The following is a 22211-nucleotide window of genomic DNA, read 5'->3' as shown; positions in this document are numbered from 1 at the left end:
GTGGTACTCTCCTCATGTCCGTCTGCCTCCGGGCACAGACCTGAGCCCTGGCAGCACTCTTAGTGTTAGTGTGATACCTGCTACTTCTCCTCTTTCTTCCTCTTTTTTTCCCTTGGATCCCGTGAAACAATAAGCCTTTGTTTCCTGTTGCAGCCCAGAACTCCCTGCGTTTCAAGAAGCCTCCAGAGCATGGGGACTAAGCACGGTCTGCCCGCACCGCTCTTCCCCTTTGAGATGTGGCCCAAGTGATCCTCTGATCTTTCCTGCTCACTGCTGCTTACCTACCAGACAAGATCTGGGGGAATGGGGACCAGACTAAAGCAACGCACAGAGTCTGCCCTGCTCCCTGGGAAAGCAGAGTGACAGTCATGCCAGCTGGAAAGAGGGGGAACAGAGGGCCAGGGCCTCCCAGGAGAGCAGGCGTCCTCTCCGGATGTCCTGGCCACTGGAAGGAAGCTTGAGCAGCTGGGCCTCTGCCCTCCACCTCCTGGAAGGAATGGCAGCTTAGCTGCCCCTGAGACGCATCCCAAACAAAAGCAGCCTCAGGCCTGGACTGCATTTCTAAGGAGATCAGCAATCAAACTGTCCAGTCAGAAGTGACCCCGAAAAAACCCAGAGTAAGCACATGTTGGCCATGGGCGTAGCGGGGGCATAAAGAATTTCCCTCGCATGGTGGGAGGGGACACTTCTGCTGTTGCTGTGTTTTGGCACAGTGCCTAGGGCAGGGGGCCCATTCCGGGAGAAGCGCTATGGTCAGGCAGGGTTTCATCAAGGCCCTGTCCAGGTGGACCCAGGTTCTCCTCGGCATTCCTCCCTCAGAACATACTCCTGGGATTCCTCTCTTGGCTCTCTCCTCCACACAAAGGCTACATGGGTCCCAGGGGAAAGGAGATGATCATCCCTGGTGCTGACCCTATGGTTAAAGTATGGTCCTTGGGGGCAAGATAGGTCTAGGCTTCGACTTCAGGTCCTTCTCTAGTTAGCTGTGTGACTTTGGATAAGACACTTAACCTCTCTGGGCTTTGATCTTCCTATTATATAAAGTAGCTACTTGGTAGGGCTGACAGCGTCTGAGCTGAGGTGTTGATGCGTGTTCAGTGCCTGGTACAAAGTAAGACCTTAACAAATGGCGGGAGTTATAATGTCAACTGTAATTATCATCCTCCTGTTTAATGGGGAAACAGGTTCAGTAATTAAGGCTGTTTCCTGCCCTATCATTTGTCACAGACCTCCAAAGCCCTTACCTGTTTACCAACTTATGTATCTCTGAGGAAGACACAAGTGAGAATCCAAACTGGGTCATGCTTGAGTCCCTGGTGGGACCAAGCCCCTGCTCAGGGCACCTCCCCGGAGGACCGGCCACAGCTAAAAAGCCAAGGCAAACTTCAGCACAGTGTGGCCTGGTGACCATCTTTGCAGCCCAAAGCAAAATATTCCACAGGCCTTCCCTGGTACGTCTAAAATATATCTGCTCTCAACTTAGCAAAACATAACCGTGGGTAAGGCCTTCTAGGGAGAGACAAAGAGCAGATGGTAAAAATAGGACTTAGAAAAGAGCTGCCGTGTTTACAGGCACTGGTCTCTTCCTTGGGCTTTGTATTCTCCGTCTCTGTCTTTTCTCAGTGTGCCTATACTGCTCCAACGGGACTCGGGCTTGGGGGTTGCTTCTCTGCTAAACGAGCGTGCATCTGATGGATTAGGGGGTATCTTACAAACACGACCTGCTGGAACCGTGTGAAGGAAACCTTATTCCTGTATCCAGATGATCCGGGCACTGGGTATGCCATGTACATTGCCTTAGCAAATAACAGAAGGATGACTGATCACTTTCAGCATCGAAACTTTAACATTTACCACTTCGTTGGAAGTTCTAAAGTTTGTCACCTACTTTCCTGCCTCATTAAACAAAGCATGCTAAAAATCATTTAATCACGTCTCCATCACTCAGGGCCATCCTTATCCTGGGCTTTACAACAACCACTGAGGGATGGGACTATTTTGTCTTTTCTTCTACTCAAATGATCCCAGAATTTGGAAGTGCTTTTGTCTCATTTTTATATTTATATGACTCTTTCTTCACTATCCAGTCCCTTCTTGCCTCATACAAGTTCCTTCTAATTTGCTATTTCTAATCTTCTGTGAGGGAGCAGCTGGGTGGCTCAGTCAGTTAAGCATCCAACTCTAGATTTCAGCTCAGGTTATGATCTCGCGGTCGTGAGATCAAGTCCCACATTAGGATCTTCTCTCTCTCTCTCTCTCTCTCAAAAAAAGGTTGTTTTCTTATAGTGATGAATCACTCAATTCTACTCCTGAAATCAATATTGCACTGTATGTTAACTAAAATTTAAATTTTAAAAAAAAAGGAGGAAAAAAAAGAAGGAATAGTCTTAAAAGGAAAAAAAAATCTTCTGTGGGTAGGAAAGCAAATCATGCTTATTAGAGCTCCATGTAAACCAAAAGCAAATAAATTCCAAGGACCAAAGGGACTTTCTTCCAAGTAAGCTACAGAATGTTAGCACAAGGTCTTTGTGACATCTATCCTGGTTGACAAAAGCCTGTTACAACCTTCTATGGAGGAATGAATTCATCCATTCCTTGTGGTATAAAGCAGGTGAGTCCGCCTGTTAAGATAACGCTTTGATAATTAGAGAGAGAGAGAGAGAGAGAGAGAGAGAGAGAGAGAGGAGGGAGGAGAGAGGGAGGGAGGAGGTGGATAATGAACACACACAAATGCTTACAAGTTGCTGGGCAGCGTTCTAGAGGCTTTGCCTATATAAGGTGGTTTCCCCAAAAACAAGCCCATAAAGGGGATACTATTATTATACCCATTTTGCAGGTGCAGACTCTGAGGCATAGAAAAGACAAGAGTGACCACAGGGACTGAAGTGGAAGACTGGGTTCTGGAGGGGGTGACAGTGTGGCATTTCCCGGTACAGGAGTGGCTCCTGCAAGAACCCCAAGAATGTGGGGGCAGGGAGGAGTAGGAAGATGAGGAAGGCAGGACACCCAGGAAACACCTCTTGGTGGCAGTCACGGGGCACGAGGAGATGTGGGTGTCCCTTGAGTGCCTTAGTCACTCAGAGGTCCCTAATGCAGCCACTGTTACTCCGTGGAACAGAGATCAGGGAACTAAAAGCCCACGGAGCTGGCAGGGCTCTGGGGTGGCTGACCACTCTCTGCCCTGGTCAGCATCACCCTGAGCTCAGTGAGAATGGGGACAGGGATTGAGCCTGTTGTCATGGCCTGAGGACAACTGACCCCTTTGCTAACAGGCCAAACTGTCTGCCAGGTTCTTCTGGTAACTATCAGCAGCCTCTGGTTTAGCTGAGAGCCAAACAGCCCCTCTCTCCTACCCTCCCCATGCCAGGTATGACTCTCTTTAAGCAAGTCTTAGATAAAACTCAGCCAACTGTTTAATATTCATTAGCAAGCCTGCAAACAGTCACATGAACAGCTCCTGCAGCTCAGGAAAGTCCCCATCCTGGCCCTCGGCCAGCACCTTGCTTCTCAAAAGGCTGCGAAAATATTCCAGATTCCGGCCAAGCCTGCTTTGGGCACAAGCAGCAGGAGGCCTCCAGGAAGCAGCATCTTCAGGACCCCAAGACGCCCAACTTTGCCTGGGCTTGTGGGATTCTTCTCGTCAGGTAGGAGGCGCGGCCTGGACCATCTTCCCAACCAATCGCTGCTCTCGAACACCACTCATTACACCAAGGAAAAATCGTATCTTACCTGCTTTATGCTAATTAACCCTCAGGTGCAGATTTCAAGGATACCTGGAATGCTAAGTAGCTATCTATGGAATGTGGACTCTGGATTACGATATTTCAAATGCTAAGCACTTACCCTTAGGGTGTGGAATGAAGTTAAATCGTGTCCATTCTCCTTGCTGCAACTTTCATAGGGAAATATATTTTTTCATATATTTTTCAAATGCTTATTTTTGAGAGAGAGGACTAAGCAGGGGAGGTACAGAGAGGGGTGGGGGGAGGCACAGAGGATCCAAAGCAGCTTCTGCACTGACAGCAGAGAGCCACCCCAACACGGGGCTCGAACGCATGAACCGCGAGATCATGACCTGAGCTGAAGTGGGACGCTCAACCAACTGAGCCACCCAGGTGCCCCTCATGTGTAAATATTAAAAAAAAAATTTTGGAAACATTTATTCATTTTTGAGAGACAGAGACAGAGCACGAGCGGGGGAGCGGCAGAAAGAGAGAGGGAGACACAGAATCCGAAGCAGGCTCTGAGCTGTCAGCACAGAGCCGGACACAGGGCTCAAACTCACAGACCGCGGGATCATGGCCTGAGCTGCAGTTGGACGCTTAACCGACCGAGCCACCCAGGCGCCCCTGGAAATATTTTAAAGTAAATTATCACATGGACACTCCAGGCTCAGAGGAGGGCTGGCCATTCTGATATAAAGACAGGGAGTGAGGATGTTCCAAGGAACCACCCACCATCCGAAGCAGAGGCTTACAGGTGGCAAAGCTCTGGGAGGTTCAGGAGATTCTAAGTTCTACTCTGTGAGTTCCATAGACTACTGAACCCCTGGGGCTGGGGGGCAGGGGGGGGGCCAGTAATGACCCAACAAGCTACACAGTTGTCTTTTGTCTTTACATTGGATCAAGGGCACGGACCTTATAATGTGCTCAGATGCATGGTGACTCTGGGAAGGTCTGCAGCATTTCTCAAATGACTAAGTCTATGGCATCATCTTTCTACAAGCACCTTAAGGACTACAGTCTGAGAAAAATAATTTGAAAAACACAGTGTCAAAAAATATAGAGGATAAAGCTGGGGAATTTCCTAAGCCAGGAAATACTGATCTGTTGACTGGAGATAAAAAAGAAATTTACTTACTGAGTTAAGGTTTAAGATGCCAAATTAATGAGCCTTTTCTTTAGGATGGAGAGAAAACAAACTGAAGTGTCCCTGGAGATGGAGAGAACTTTCCTGGTAACCCCTTCACATTGAGCACCTGTGGGGGCAGCAGGACCAGCAAAGGAAGACGAGCAGAGTATAGAATGTGTCTGATCAAGCAGATCACGGGAAAAGGCTGAGAAACAAGATCCCTGGGAGTGGAGTCCAATAGATGTCAGCATGCAAAGTCCTGATAAGAAATGAGATGGTCACAAATTGATGCCATAAAGCAGCAAATAGGATCTCTGAGAAATAGTGGGGGAAATCTCAAGGGTAGGCTCTAGTGAAGGGGTGCATCCTACTGCCAGGACCTGGGCAGGCTGTGGAGGGGGCTAATCCTGCGTGTGGGGACAGCCCGGGGGACATCTCCCCACACGAGGATGGCCAGAAGAAAAGGAAAGAGAGGGATGCCACCGAAGAAGGGTGGAAGGGATAGAAAACCACCTTTGGAGGAGAGAGTTGCATGTTATTTCAGGAGAGGCTACAATCCAGACCACCTCATGACCCCAGAAATCACACTACTGGCATTCTAGAATAAAACAGACCAATCTAATGCATTCCAACTATTTTACTTTATGTTCTTGAGTCATAAACCATACCAAAGTTTAAAATAATATTTAATGAATACGTTTGTGAGAAAAGAATGAACAGGAATAAGAACTACATACTCTTTAAAATTTTTTCTTTCTCTCTTCCCTTCCTTCCTTCCTTCCTTCCTTCCTTCCTTCCTTCCTTCCTTCCTGAGACAGAGCATGAGAATGGGGGTGAGGGGCGGAGGGAGAGAGAGATTATCTTAAGCAGGCTCTGTGCTCAGCATGGAGTCTGATGCAGGGCTCAATCCCATGACCCTGAGATCAAGACCTGAGCTGAAATCAACAGTCGGACCAAATCAAGAGTCAGACCAAGACTCAACCAACTGAGCCACCCAGGCACCCCTATTATTTAGAATTTTCTAACTGGTGTGAAACTACCTTCCTAAAGGGAACTAGTGCTTCTAATTCAATTTTAATCCCTTCTTCCAAAGAGGCCAAAGGGTTCCTTTGGCACTAAAATCCATCAAATAAAAATATTTATTGATAATCCTGTATCATTCAGGATGCCTCTGGCCCCAAGTAAGGAGAAACGGTATCTCCAAGTGGCTTAAACAGTAAGTACATTTATTGTTTCACAACACTGGCAGCCACAGCATTTCCCTGAGATTCTCTTGGCTTCCTGCTTCCACTGGAGGTGAGTGGTTCCTGTGGCTCCAATCTTCAAAGTTACACGTGACAGTGTCCTGGGGAAAGGAACCATCTCGCCTTTCCTTGTACCCTTTCCTTAAATTGGAGGAAACTTTTATCAGAAACCCCCAGTAAGCTGTCTCACTGGCCTCTTTAGGGTCATAGGCACATCCTAAACTAATCATGAGCAAAGAGGATGAACGCCCGTAAGCCATTCAGATCCACCCCTGGAGCTAAGGGTGGCTCAGTTTCTCCTGAAACGTCTGGCTGAGGAGGAAGAGAGGGTACCTGAACAAACTGGGATTCTTGGATAGAAGGAAAGAGGCACGTGGATGTTGGACACATGACCAACAACGTTTACCACAGATGCCACACGCTCGTCACCACTAGAGACAAAGCTGTAAGTCACAGACTACTCTCTCAAAACATTTTACAGTGTGATTGGAGAAAAGCATAAATGCATGTAAATGGAAACTAATTATAACACACAAGACAATGTATGTTAAATACCAAATACAATGCATTCTACCAGACAAAATCCAAGACAGACTCATCCTATACCAAACTCTGTTCCACTGGAAATCAACTCATAGGACATTGGAGTTTTATGAGAATGCACGTATTACCTAATTAGGTATCGTAATCGGCTTTGCGCTCCTTAGAGAAGGTGTTCCATTAGAAATTGTAATATAATAAATAGATTAAAATCCAAGGCTCTTTTCACAAACATTCTTTCAAATGACTTAAGATAATGCTCCACAGGAAAGCAGAAAATACAAAGTAAAATATTGGTAGAAACCTACCCATGCTGAAGCTCGGTAGATAAGCTCTTTAGAAATACATTCACAGGTACAGACTTCAGCTCTATAAATCTCAGCTTCGACGTGAAGTAAAAGACTGGCAGGTTTTTAGAAAAACTGTTCTATTTACAAATCAGTGATGTGAGAACTGGTGAGATTCTGCTATAATGTCTAATTAGGATTAATTAGCTAATGTTCTCAAAGCACAGAACAAGGATGAAATTTAGCACAAGGTTGAACCGCACTGTACTAGAGAGGCTGAATATTAATTCCATTCAAAAACATTCAACCAAATAATACATGTAGACACTCTGCTTTAGGAGGTGATGCTTAGGATGTCCTAGACTTAGTGGTCCACTTCCAAAGGAAAGAGTATGGAATGGGAAAGAGTACCCTTACAGGGGAAAAGCCTGGGAAACACCTCTTTGACCAAGTGATCAAGGTTAACACCATCAATGATGTCTGTAGATGTCATATACCTCCCAAGATGACGTGATGAGAAGGGCACTTCACCGCTGTGTTCTTTCCAAAAACCTGTAACTCCAGCTCCAGTCTGATCCTGAGAAAAACATCAGGCCAATCCAGATTGGTGGACATGCCACATGGTGCTAAGCCAGCACACCTCTAGACTTCCAAGGTCATGAACAAACAAGGAAAAGACTGAGAAATTGTCACAGACCAGAGGAGACTGGGGAGGCATGACAACTAAATAAGATGCCATACTCTGGACTGGGATGCTGGAACAGTTAAGAAGATATTAACAGAGAAGCTGGTGAAATCCAGGAAAAGTGTGGTGTTTAGTTTAAAAAAAAAAAAAGTCAGGGCGCCTGGGTGGCTGCGTAGGTTGGACGTCCGACTTCGGCTCAGGTCATGATCTCACGGTTTGTGAGTTTGAGCCCCATGTCTGGCTCTGTGCAGATAGCTTGGAGCCTGGAGCCAGCTTTCAGATTTTGTGTCTCCCTCTCTCTCTGCCCCTCCCCTGCTTGTGTTCTGTCTCTCTCTCAAAAACAAACATTAAAAATAATAATAAATTTTTTTTTAAAGTCAGCTTAAGGCATCAATTACAAAGATAAAGGTGTATGGAAATGTTTTAAACAAATGCTATCTATAAGTTGATAGCACAATTATCAAGTTTACTTATGACTCTTTCAAAGCATACAGCGATTATTGAAAAAAAAAATTGTGTCTTGAATTAGAAGTTCATGAAAGGATTCGTTCTTGGTGAGGCCACTGTTCACTGTGGAGAGGAAATCCAGGAATTAATTAATGTGGGGAAAAAGCAAAGACTTGGACAAATCAAGACAAACTAGTAAGAAGTGTTGGTCAGAGAATGAAACAGGGCACATTTTGTTTGGGATTCTCCTCCTGATATAAGTCATGTGATCAAGCTGTAAATTCCTGGAGGGGAGGAGCTATTTCTTACTCATTTTTATAATCTTTACAGTGCTGGGCATGTGGTAGATGTTTAATATTAAAGTCAGTTGACTCAGTTTAGAAGATCAAGTTTCGGGGCATCAGAGTGGCTCAGTCGGTTGAGCATCCAACTTTGGCTCAGGTCATGATCTCGCAGTTTGTGGATTCGAGCCCTGTATTGGGCTCTGTGCTGGCTCTGTGCTAACAGCTCGGAGCCTGGAGCTTGCTTTGGATTCTGTGTCTCCCTCTCTGTCCCTGTCCCATTCGTGCTCTGTCTCTCTCTCTCTCTCTCAAAAATAAACATTAAAAAATTAAAAAAAAAAAAAAAGATCAAGTTTAAGATCTAACATTTCTTACAGGTTTCAGCCTGGAGGAGAGGGGGTTAAGGAATGGGGGAGGGGGCTCTGAAGGATGAAGGACTAAGGGTGAATTTTCAAACACAGAGGGACTGAAAAAGTTGTTTTATGGTCCTAAATTCCATCATTGGGGTTTTTCCCCACCAGCTCAGTTTCTTCAAGGAGCTGTAGTGATGGCTTTGTGATGGCTTTGTAGAGATGGCAATGCTCCTTAATGACATACCTCTTTTATACATTTTTAGAGCTCTAACTACTTAATATCTCATTAACCAATAATCTTGAGAATGAGAAACAGCATTACTCCTAATTTTCAGATGAAGATTCAGCAGCCCAAAGAGGTTGAGTGTGCATACGATGCTGAACCGTGGATGGAGTAAAGCCAGGTATGCCTTCTCAAAACAAGCATACATGTTAAGCACCTCCCCCACATGTGGCATAACCCTGTCTTGTGGGTGCCTCCTGGTCCAACGTGTTCTCATGTCTTCTTTCTGTTTGACTTTAAGGCTAATTTGACATAGACTATTTAAAAAGTAGATCATTAAAAGGTCTAAATAAGAATTATAACCCACCACCTGGAACTTTCTAGTTAATTAAATGCTCCATGACAACTCCCTGTGAGATATGAAACCGGAAACCTATGCTTTGATCTAGCAAGACTCCCTGGGACCACTGGTCTAGAAAGAAAATGAGCAGGATGGAGTCATGATTTTAGTGCAGGTAAGCATTATCCAGGGTTGGCCATTAGGCATGGACATCATCAGTTTTTAGTGTTTCTACCTGATAAGATTGGATCTGTCTCTGAAGGGAGCTAATCTCCACTCTTATGCCACCCACTTCTAAGGGACTCTTCCCCTGGGTTCGTGATATGTACAAAGTGCCTGGGTAAAGGTTAGTAAAGAAAAGTCCCAATCCGATCCAGAAGACCTCTTCTCTCTGGATCAAAATATGCCTTTGGTGAGGGTGGATGGGAATTGACTGGAAGGGGGCATGAAGAATCTTTCTGGGGTGACAAAACATTCTTCCGTGTCTTGGCTGAGGTGATAGATATATGGGTGCACATGGTCATCAAAATTCATTCAACTATGGGCGCCTGGGTGGCTCAGTTAGTTAAGTGTCTGACTCTTGATTTTGGCTCAAGTCAGGACTTTATGGTCGTGAGACTGAGTCCTGCATCAGGCCCCGCTCTGAGTGTGGAGCCCGCTTAAGACACTCTCTCTCTCTCTCTCTCTCTCCCCCCCTTCTCTCTGCCCCTCTCCCCTGCTCATGCTCTCTCTCTCTCTAAAACAAAAACAAAACCATTCATTGAACTAAATACTTCTTCAGATCTGTGTAAATTCTACCTCAATGTTAAAATAATCATAATGACATCTGAAAATGAACATGCTAAGATTTACTCTAAACAGTGATGAGGTGTTTTGGGGCTGTTACTCTCACGCTCTGAACATGCTATTTCTATTAATGTGGCTTGAGACTGTGCTGTTTTTTCTACCCCAGCATCATCACACTCTTTGCCATTTATGGAATTGTGGCCAACGATAACTGCCAAATCTCTTCCTCTTAGACAAGAAATAATACCACGCAGTGCTTCCCCAATCTGACTTTATGCCACTGATATCTATTTTGGTAGATACATAGAACACAGCATGCATCTCAAGGATGACTGATGCTATTTTAAGGACCTCTCTGAGCTTTGGTGTGTGGAGAGAAACCTGGAAGGCTGAACGTGAAATAAGACCTGAAGATCATGAGAGTTGCTCCCTCGCTGTGCCCAGCCACTCCTTATAAACAGGTTCTCCCACAGGAGTCCTGCAAGAAATTTCTGCTCTGGTATGATGCTCCTTAGGGGTATGACCTACGCTGAGCTATTCTAAGAGGATTAGCCAGAGACAGATCAAGTCAATTAGAGGGAAAGCATCAAGCAGAAGAAGCAAACCAGGGATCAGACATAACGTAGCATGGGAGCTAAGAGCACAGATTTGAGCATCAGACCCGACTAGGATTTGAACTCTAACTCCATCCCTTACTGACCAGATGACTTTGGACAAGTCACTTGACTTCCTGGTGCCTCAGATCAGCTTGTCTATAAAATGAGAATGATTGTAGCACCTATCACATGGAGTTGTTCTGAGAATCCACTTGGTAAATATGTGTAAAGCTCTACAGGAGTACTTGGCATGAAGTACTAGTTCACTGTAAGCTGTCCTTATGATTTACAGCATTACTCTCCTGAAATACCTCCTTTGTTTATCTCGTTCTAGTCATTCCTTCAGGGGATACATATAGACCCATTTAGGTAAACAAAGGAGGCTTGCAGAAAGGAGCACTGCTTGGTAGCAATTCACACTTAAAAGGAAGAGAGGCTTGGCCGTTTTCCTTAGCCACAAATGCCATAAATGGCAAGACTGTAAGGAAGTTGCTGCTAAAACAACAACAACAAAAAGAAAAAAAAAAAACAACAAAAAACTAATGCAACCTCAGGCCACATTAATAGAACCAGAGAGTTTAAGTCAGAGGAGTAACAGCCCCATGGCACTGGATACTGTTTAGAGTAAATCGCAACCTATTCAGTTTCAGATATCATTATTTTTTAATATTGAGGCAGAATTTACATAGATATGAAGTATTTAACGTAATGAGTTTTGGTGACCATGTCTGCCCATATAGCCATCACCCCAATCAAGATACAGAATATTCCTGTTACCCCTGAAAGTTTCCTCATGCCGCCTTCCAGGCAATTCCCATCCATTCCTGACAAAATCAACCACTCTTACGATTTCTACCACCAGTTTTGTCTTTTCTTGAACTCACTTAAATAGAAGCATTTAGGAAGTACTTTATTTTCCTGGCTTTTTTTCACTCATTATTATGTTTCTGAGATTCTGTCTCATGCATCAGTATTTCACTCATTTTTATTGCTAAGTATTATTCCATTTTCCATGATCATACCACAATTTCTTTACCCATCCCCTGTGGTTGGGCCCTTGGGTTGATTCCGGATTGGGACTATTACGAATAAAGCTGCCGTGAACATTCTCATATGAGTCTTCCTATGGACATAGGTCTTCATTTCTTTTACATAAGGATCTAAGAGTGAAATAGGTGGGCCACAGAGCAGATGTAGGTCGAACTTTATGAGAACTGACAAACCAGTCCTCCAAGATGGTCCTATCATCTTACACTCCCACCAGCACGGTCCAAGCATCTTAGTTGTTGCATATTCTTGCCAACATCTGATATTGCCAGGCTTTCTGATTTTAGCTATTCTAGCAGTTGTGAATAGTATCTCATTGTGGTTTTAATTTGCGTTTCCCTTATGACAAATGGTATAACCTCCTTACTGGCAGTTTGTATATCTTCTTTTGTTAAGTATCTACTCAAGTCTTTTGCTCATGTTTTCCACTGGGTTGTTTGTCTTTTATTACTGACTTGTAGAAGTTCATCAACTATTACATATTAAGTCCTACTTATTTATATGTGTTGCAAATATTTCCTCCCAGTCTGCAGATTCCCTATTCATATTCGTGATAACATTTCTTCACAAAAAGAAATATCTCATTTTGATAAAGTCCGATATATCCTGTTTTCCTACTATGATTAGTGTTTTTGGTGTCCTAATCTTTGACTAATCCACAATTATAGAGATATTTTCCCGTGTTTTCTTCTTCAAGTTTTCTGTTTAGCATTCACACTAAGTCTATGATTTAACTCATTAGTGTTGATGTGTCCAGTGGGGTCAGTGTCAAGGTTCATCTTATTAACCGGTATAATTTTTTTTCGACACCACCTGTTAAAAAGCCCTTCTTGTTGAACTGACTTCGCATCTTTGCCAAAAATCAACTAATTGAAGATGTGTGGGTCTATTTGCATTCTCTTCTGTTTCATTGATCTATTTGTCTTTCTTTATACCAGTATCATACTGCTTTTGTAACTGTGGCTTTATAGTAAGTCTTGAAATCAGGTCAAGTCTTCCAACTTTGTTCTCCTTTTTAAATATTGTTTGGTCATTTTAGAACCTTTGCATTTTCATATACATTTTGAAGCAACTTGTCAATTTCTTCAAATTAGCCTGCTAAAGTTTTGATTGGGGTTGTATGAATCTACAGATGAGAGGAATGAATATAGTTGTCATCGTAGGTATATAGCTCCAACAATGAATCAGGGAGTTTAGAGTTGGTCCCATTTCACAAATGGAGGACCCTCTGCTCCAAAAGACTGATAAAGTATCTTTTCAAGTATTTACAGCTAGTAAATCCCAGCCCAGGTGGGTCTGACCTTAAATCTCAGGTGCTTTTTACGAGGCTGTCTGAAATTGGCATACAACCAGAGGAAACACCAAGGGCATGGAAATCATGCCACATGAGAAATTGCTGGGAGAAGTAAAGATTGCCAGCCTGGAGAAGAAAAGATAATGAGAAGGCATGATGGCTTATCCAAAACTAACTGATGAATCATCATGGGAAAGACCCTGGGGTACAAACTGTAAGGGGCCAATGCTGGTTCAAAATAAGAAAAAAGCCTTAAATGACTAGAAATGTCTTAGAGAGGCAGCCAAACTGCTGGTTAAATGCACAGACTGTGGAAACAGGCTGCCTGGGTTCCAATCCTATCTCTGTCACTTTCTAGCTATATGGCCTTGGGCATGTCACTTAACCTGTGTCTCAGTTTCTTTCATCTGTAAAACAGAGATAAAAATCATGTTGGATCAATGGCCTAATCATAAAGGACTCGTGCCAGCATCAGGCACACAGCAGGTGCTAGGTAAGGATTAATGGGTAAAAATTTGACAAATGGAAGAGTCAAACTCACCAGGCAGCATGCACACAGGCAGTACATTCTAACTTTCTCAAAGTGTTCCAAAAATGTCTGAATTGCCATCTATTCTGGTAGCTGCAGAAAAGACACCTGTGTTACATGAAAGACTAGACAGTCTCTGAGGTTCCTTTTTTTTCAGTTCTAAAATCCCATGACTCGAAGTCAATTCCTTCACAAGTTATGAAGGCAACAAATGACCACCCTCTTGCTTCCATCAATCAATACTTTCTCACTTCAGTCAACCAGTAAGTGCCCAACTTGCCTGGAAACAAAAGCCTCTAACCGATGTAAGGAAATCTAAACCACTCTGTGCCCTCAGTCACACATAGGTAATAGAAAACAAAACAGAGAGAAAGAAGGGCTGGACACCAAGAGAAGGAGTTAGAATTATTGGCTCATGAGTTGGGAGCTTCCTCTGGTCTGAAGGCCAGTCGCGTCGTTGGTTTGTCTATTGAGATCTTTCAAAGTGCACGATGAGGGGTAATGGCATTGTTCTGACTCAGAGAGAAGGGGGGTTTCTGTCCTTGGTTCTACATGGGGGGCTGTTTCTTCTCCAGCCCCGGTCTTCAAAGGTTTGTATCTGTCGAAAACTTATTGCCCCTCAAGTACTCCCTCCTCCAAACAAGGAACCAAGCAGTTTCCCTATGGGAGTCACTTGGCAGGTCCTTGAACCCTTTCCTGGGCTTTTCTTTATCTTCAACTCTTGTGGGCCTCTCGTGTTTTCCCAGCCCCATTTCTTATTCATGACAGGCAGGGGGCTGCAAGCCTTTAAAACACACTCATTCCTAAGTCCTTTGCCCTTCTCTCACATTGCCTTTCATCCACTGGCTCCATTTAAAAATGAGCTGCTTAATTAACTTCCCAGGCCATTTTGGCTGATTAAAACTGTCCTTGCTCTGGAAGAGGCTGTTGCATTTCTCATAACCGTGGCAGTCAGAAACCATACTTGTCCCTCTTCTTAGAGGAGAATCAATCTCAGCATTTTATGAGGTGCTCATTATAAGCCATCTCTATGAAGTCTGATGCCAAGCTGGAGAAGCTCCTTGAAATCAGAAATGAGGGGCCAGTGGAGGGCCAGATACCAGAAATATTTGAGCTCTGAGCCCTATGCTGTCATATACCAGAGGTGTTATCTTGAGCAACTCACTTAATATTTCCGAGCCACTTTCCTCCTTCGTTCGGGAAAAATGGTGACAGAACAAGACCTCTAACGTTTACCTGTGCCTTACGCTTCATCTTCCGATGCATCAAACAGATGCCGCAAACAGACACCGCAAACCACAAACTGTAAACCACAAACTGTAAACCACAAATGCCCTAAACAGATATAAGGCTTGTTTAATGAGGCTGCCCTTGGCCACACTGGATGAATAACCGGCAACAGTGCATCTTCTAAAGTCACCAAATTCTGCATGGTCACCTAGGTCAGCCTGCTGCAGCTTCATCAGTTTCACTGGAGCCTAAATTTTACCAGGTGCCAAAAGAGATATCTTAAGTCAACATGACTGTGGCCAGATCCAGCCTTTGGGAACATCCGCCACAGGCAGGATAAGGCAAGGACATAGAATCAAAAGGTGGGAAGCCCAGGATCCAGTTTTTATGGTATTATTAGTTAGTTGTGGGATCTTCTCTGTACGTCTAGTTCCCCAGACTCTCCCACTGAATAGAGTTGCTGTGAGATAAAGTCCTAGACGAGAAATGACTTAGCTATAAACACAGGAGACAATATTATTATAATGGTTTTACTGATTCATCCATGAAGAACCAGACGCCCATTTCCCTATGGTTCAAATGAATCCAAAGCCAGCACAAGGCCAACTGTTGTACCAAGAGTTTGAATAAGCATTGTAACTTTTATTATTTTCTTAATTCCAGTGTAGTTAACATACAGTGTTGTATTAGTTTTCGGGTGTACAATATAGTGATTCAACAATACTATACATTACTCAGTGCTCATATTGATAAGTGTAATCTTAATCCCCTTCACCTACTCTAGCATTATCACTTTTATTCATTTTTTAAAAATTTTTTAAGTTTATTCTTGAGAGAGAGAGAGAGAGAGTGCAAGCAGGGGAGGGCCAGAGAAGAGAGGGAGACACAGAATCCAAAGCAGGCTACAGTCACCAAGCTGTCAGCACAAAGCCTTATGCCGGGATTGAACTCATGGACCATGAGATCATGACCTGAGCTGAAGTCGGACCCTTAACCGACTGAGCCACCCAGGGGCCCCGCATTATCACTTTTAGAAAGAAAAACCTAATCAGGGAAAGAGCCTTGATTTTGACCTCTAGTGTCAAGAAGAATTGGTTCATTAAAGGCACAAAATACATATGGAATTGCTAATCCACACTAGAATTTTCCCATATGATATGACAGTGTTATTCCATTCCGACGATACATGTTTACCTTTTAGCTCTAATTTTAACATTGCAGAAAAGCCCATTAGTTGCTACTGAGAAAGTTTCTTCATTAACTTGTGTGAGGTGTTCTGAGTTGGGTCTGCAGGACTGCTTACAGAGCCCTGAACTGTCCACTTCCTGGTCAGCTTTGATCAGGTGGGCTTCATGGAAATGCTTCAGCAGTTGATGTGAGAGCTCCCATTATCCCTCTCCTACATGATGCCCAAGTCCATGAGTGGATGAGCTCAAATCCCCTCCCAGAGAAAAAGGTACTATCAGGGTTGGGTAAAAAGTGTGTTTCCTGGTGGTCCCTCCGCCGGCTGAAAATAGCAAGTTTTTATGCCACTAATTGAAATTCAAGTTAAAAATACCTATCTTTGTATCTTAACTTCACGACCAAGGCCATTATTAAGCTACTAACAGATGCTTTAGTCCCCAAATTGCTCTTTCCTCATCACAGCTGTCACCTTGCCCTGGGCATTAGGACAGGCACTTTACAAGCTGGAAGTGTGGAACAGAAGGGAAGACACTGAAATACAGGGCATGAGTCTGGCTTTGCCACTCCTTTGCCATTCTTGGACTTCGAATTTCCTTCTTTCTACAAGGGAAACAATCTCACTCAGTGTTATCTTGTGGAGCTGCCATGAACATGAAATGTAATAACCCATATTAAAACTCTTTGAAAAGAACAAAAAGCTCTATAAATACACTGGCAATGCAAATTTGCAGGTGAGCGGACAGCCACACGGAACGACAGAAGCTCCATTTGTGAATTCTCTGTTAATTGCAATTTGAATGCCTATACCCAATGCTCTCAATGCAATTAGAAAGAAAAGCGTGCTCAGGAAGTAAGAACGAGGTCAGATGGATGGATTGCAACAAAAGAGAGAACCATTTTCCAGCTACAAGCAGTTGGAGGAGTGCACTGACCATGTTATTTGGATCTGAACAGCAATCCAAAAGGCTCTGGATGTACCATTATCATGACAGTTAGAGCTCATATTTTTCTACCACTTACTGGGATACCTTTTCATTCATTTCTCCAATTTTTTCCCTCCATCCATGTCTGTCTGTCTGAATCGAGTTTGGGTTGTATGCATCAAGTAATCGTTAGGACCAAGGCCATGATTCCTGAAACTATGGGCAGTCCCACTGAAGAGGCCAGGGCAAGGGGCCTGGACTGGCAACCAGCCAGAGGACCCATGTTCAAGGGCTGCTCCTCAACCATATTTTCATGTTGGGCTCACCCTGCTATCCCTGAACACGTCATGCACGCTTGGTGTATTTAACAGACAGTCTTCTTCAGATATCCCTAGATATCCAGGAATGGTATATATGTTTTTCTTAGCAAGTGGACACATGAATGTTACTGTGGTTGACAGACCCCTAATCTAGCCACCAACAACTTCTCCCAACATTGTATGTGCATGCTGCCCACACATTAAGAGGTACAGTCTATTTTTCCTCCCTGTGAGTCTGGGTTGCCCTTGTGACTTACTTTCACCAACAGAAGGTGCTAGAAGTGATGTTTATTCCAGGACTCTTGGGTCATAAGAGAACCGGCAACTTCTGCTTACTCCTTCTATGTAGAAGTCTGGCTACCCTGAAACCACCATGCTGTGAGGAAGCCCAAGCCACACATAGAAAGAGATCACACCGAGGAGCATGGAGGTGTGAGGAATGTGAGTGAAGCCTTCTTGGATCTTCTGGTCCAGCCCAACACAATCAGCAGCTGAGAACAGCCAAATGAGTAGTCCCATTTGATGCTTCATGGAGCAGAAGAATCAGCCAGCCAAGCACTGCTCAAATTATACAACTGTGAGAAACAGTAAGTCATTGTTGTATTAAGACACCAAGTTTTGAGGTGGTTTGTTAGGCAGCAGTAAATAAATGAAAAAGAATGTCTCAGAAAGAGTACTCAGAAATACTGACGTAAATGACATCATCAATTATCTAGACAGGGAATTCCAAACCCTTCTGTGCAGCAAAGAGCTAAAATCTTTTATTCAGCAGCGGTCTTGAGAGGCTAAATAGTCTTTTATGTGTTCCTACTTCCCACTTGGCTTGCTCAACACTCTTTGGACGTGTCCACCACGCCTCCATGCAGGGGCTCCAACTAGTGGGATGCTGGAAGGCTCTGGTGGTAGAGACTTGAGAAGCCTGAGCTCCAGCTCTCACTCTTGACCTTGTGAATTACTCCAAACTTGGGGCAACGCATTCATTCCCTGCTACCCGTTTCCCATCTATGACATGGAGATGGTAACACCTCTCCTATTTTCTCAACAGGTTTCTTGGAGTAGCCGAATGAGGTAGAGGGTGTTAAATGAGCGTTAAAGATATGACGCAATTTTCCTACCAGCTATTTCATAGCTTTAATTTCTCAGATTAAAATGTTTACAGTAAACATCATGAAAAAGAGAAAGAGAAGGCACAGCACCCCCTCCCCCCCCCCCCCCCCACATGACCTAAGAACAAGACTTCCAAGATGGCGCCCAGAGTACAGCAAACTTCACTCAGGGACAAACAGCAGATGGGATCTGGATAAGAGCAGCTTTGCATTAGCCAGCCAAAGTTCAAGGGAAGTCCCCTGGGACAGCTAGCCAAACATTTTTAGCAGCCCTGTCAAAAGAGTCCAGTTGGGCATGTCATTAGCAAAATGTCTGGGACAGCACTCAGTGAGGCATCCAGGTCGTGTCTCTTTGGACAGCATTTCTCTTCCTCTGACCAGCAACCAGGACAAACATGGACAGTGGGTCATGCCCACTACTTTCTGTTCTTACCCACCCTTTCAATCCGAGGCGGGCTGCCAGCTCCCCACGCTGCAGGCTGTTGTCATATATACCATGTTGGTCTAAAGCAGCAAAAGCCACCTTGAAACGGGTGACCTATCAATCTTGATGCCATTACCTCAGAGCACAGACTGCTCACAGATGCTGGTCGTCAGTCTAGATCCCTGTCTCCCCCAGCCGCAGCCCACTCACGGCTTCCAGGGGAGCCTCTGACTCAGCCAATGGGGAGACCCCACAGCCTGAGAGGAAAGGGGACAGCAAGGGAGACAGAGCCTACAAAAATCTGTCAGTCTCTCTGGGTCATGATGAGACCTGGCGGAATCGATCTCCTCAAGAGCCACTTGTTGGAGACGGATCAATCACGACGTGATGAAGAGCCCTACGAGACGAAACCACAAATCAAACTTTCATTACCAGATGAAGGGAGAAGTACCACAAGCGAAATCCATCAGTGTTGACTCTTCTCTCAGATGGGCCAGGGCAGACGAGAACTTGCTCCCGCCGACGCCTTTCGCACTTGTTCCTACTGAACGCGGCCCTCTCCGGTGAACACAAGTTCATTTTGCGGGCACAACTCCTTCACTGCAGCGGGCAAGGGGGGGCCCGCTCTGTTTCCGAAACTCCTGTCTCTCCTTAATGCCCAGGAGAGGAGCCATCCTGAGGCCACTATCAATCTATGTTTTTTTAATGTTTATTTTTGAGGCGGGGAGCAGAGAGAGAGGGAGACACAGAATCCGAAGCAGGCTCCAGGCTCCCAGCTGTCAGCACAGAGCCCGACGCAGGGCTCAAACTCACAAGCTGTGAGATCATGACCTGAGCTGAAGTCAGACGTTTAACCGACTGAGCCACCCAGGTGCCCCATACTATCAATTTAGAAGACTGCCCTAGGTAAGCCCCCAAACTGAAGGGCTGGGAGGTGGGCGGCTGGCCTCTGACTTGGGTCTGTAATCTGTTCTCAAGGCAGGAGCAGGAGAGGGAGGCGTGCCTCCTAGGTAGAACCAATAAAGAAAAACCCAGAGCTCCCCAAAAGATACACAACCCTCAGAGGATCTCATCCAAGCTAAGTCGGTGGGCCTGCCCCACTCATTTCCACACAGACCCCTCAAGGCTGCCCTTGACATTTATTTTAACTCACTTTTCCTTGAGAAACAATCTGTGTAGGGGGAACAAAGAATGATTGCCTGGTTCCCTTTAAAAGCACACAGTAAATGTTCAAAAAGCCAGTTAAAGCACTTATTGGAAACGGCTCTGAAAAGTCTGAAATACTGAGCAGAGGCAGAGGGTGATGCAACGTCCCTGTGGCCTGGTCCCTTCCCTGGGTGGGCTCCTGTGTCTCCTGCAGGCGCACCGTCCTGCCAGGCCGCTTTTCCAGCTTGCAGGCAAATCTGATCATGTTACTCGGAGGACCGGCCCGGGGATCTGGCCTCTGCCTGCTTATCCAGACTAAGCTCTCTCCCTGCCAACCACCCTAAACCACGTGTGCTCCCCATGCCAGCCTCTCTCATGTTCTCCCTCACCTTTGCCCATGACGTTCCTGGAACCCTGCTCCATGTTCCTGACCTGGCAAAACCCTGTTCCTCCTCCAAGATTCCACCCTCCAAGATTCCTGCTCCCGCAAGCCACCTCTGAGCCACAACGCCTCCTGTCCATGAGCTACCATGGAAGCCCCGGGCTGGGAGGTCATTTTAATTCCCCATCTTATGACCCTTAGGTAGACTTGCAGCAATCAAATAATGTCCTTTCTCTAAACAACGCTGGTGCCATCTGTGTCCTTCCTTCTAGAGCAGTGGTTCTCAAAGGGCAGCAGCAATCAGCACCACCCCAGAGGATGTTAGGCATGCAAGTTCTTGGGCCCCAGCCCAGTCCTACCCAATCAGGAAATCTGGGCGTTGCCCCAGCAATCTGTAGCTTAACTCTTCTCCAAGGGATTCTAGTGCACACTCAAGTTTGAAAACCGGTGCCCGGGAGCCTTCAAAGGCCACTGGGAGCAGTTCAGATTCTGCTCAGTAAGCTCTGCCTGGCAAGTTCCCCTTCTCCAGGATGGTGGAGCCTCTCCACGGCTGAAAGCAGCTGCGTTCACTGGAGCCAGATGCGGAAACACTTCCCCTCCCTGTACCCCTTGGACTAAACAAGAATCACCTAGGGAACAAAGGAAACCAGGCAACTCACGAGCGGTGCTTCAGGGAGCTCTCACTAACCCTGAGCAGTGGGCGGGCTCTCGCAGCGGCTGGCTGCACGGGACAGAGTTCACCCCAGGCGAAATCCATGGCCGGAGCACCTTGCTCTTACAGAAGCCGCTTTCTGGCTATTTTTCTCCAAAGGACAGTGTTAGACACATCGGACAGTGTTAGACACACATCCACATGACAGGCAGAGCCGCCACTCTTGTGACAAGTAGACAAAATGGAACAGAGCAATTAGGAAGACCCTGGCTGTCGGTTGCAGCTGAACGTGCCACTGATGGCCACAACAAAGGCTACGGCGGTGAGATGAATGTGTTAGGTTTTGTCACCCACTCCACGTCAGATCACTGCGTAACACATTCGGGCCGACGGGAATGTCCAAAGAACCAGAAATGGACAACTTTTTAGCACTGACTTTTCTTATAAGCCCTTGGAGCTAGCTTTCCCTTCATACTTTATTTTTATTGAACACCTGCTATGCACAGAGTAATAAGCCAGGTCTCACTCACCCGTGAATTACAACCTTAGCTGCATATCAGAAACAGACGAGGAGCTTTGAAAACATTCTGATGTCTAGTCCCGAGCCCAGACCAATTCAACCAGAATCTCTGGAGCTGGACCCAGGCAACAGCATTTTAACAATTCCCCAAGGGATTCCAACGTGCAGCCAATTCAGGAAACAGTGGGGTTTTGTTGTTGTTGTTGTTGTTATTCTTTTTTTTTATTATTATTTTGAGAGAGAGTGGGGAGGAGCAGGGAGAGAGAGAGGGAGAGAGAGGATCCCAAGCAGGCTCCTCATGGTCAATGCAGGGCCCAACGCAGGGCTCCACCTCATGGACGGTGAGATCGTGACCTGAGCCAAAATCAAGAGTCGGACGCTTAACCAACTGAGCCACCCAGGCACCCCTGGGGAACCATGGTTTTAAATACTGATGTCTGGATCCCACCCCCAAACCACATACATCAGTCTTGAGGGCTGGAGCCTGGGCATGTGTGTGTAACACACACACGAATGGAATTTTTAGAGACATCCATTATCACAACATCGTTTACAGCCCTGCCTATTGGAGCTAGTGTGAACTGGCTGTATGAATCTGACAGGGAATGGCACAAAAGGTACATAATTCATAAAAACGGCATTCTCACTAGTGAATCCTACCCTCAGGGCTCCCAGAGTTCTCACACTTTGGGTACCATCTCTCTCTCTTTCTGGAATGTCTCTGGTTTTCCTTTGGGTGCCTTCAGACCAAAAAAAAAAAAAAAAAATCTTTCCAGCTCCCTTCTCAGCATGTTTGAAAACTGGAAATGGCTTTTGAGGG

At 45.3% G+C, this 22211-nt stretch overlaps 1 protein-coding gene and 1 long non-coding RNA gene across 5 annotated transcripts in view; one reads left to right on the top strand and one right to left on the bottom strand.

Moving 5' to 3' along the window:
• Positions 1 to 22211, bottom strand: part of MAPK4 (mitogen-activated protein kinase 4) — a 153806-nt gene that overhangs the window by 115257 nt on the left and 16338 nt on the right. The gene's annotated exons all lie outside the window — the stretch shown is intronic.
• Positions 2526 to 5477, top strand: LOC144613947 (uncharacterized). Its single transcript, XR_013551450.2, has 2 exons — positions 2526 to 2611; positions 4905 to 5477. It is a non-coding gene; the product is annotated as an uncharacterized LOC144613947 (long non-coding RNA).

Source organism: Panthera onca, chromosome D3, assembly GCF_046562875.1.
Source record: "Panthera onca isolate mPanOnc1 chromosome D3, mPanOnc1 haplotype 2, whole genome shotgun sequence".
Classification (NCBI taxonomy): domain Eukaryota; kingdom Metazoa; phylum Chordata; class Mammalia; order Carnivora; family Felidae; genus Panthera; species Panthera onca.
The sequence above is the reverse complement of the archived record's forward strand: the minus strand, read 5'-3'. Positions and strand labels throughout refer to the sequence as shown.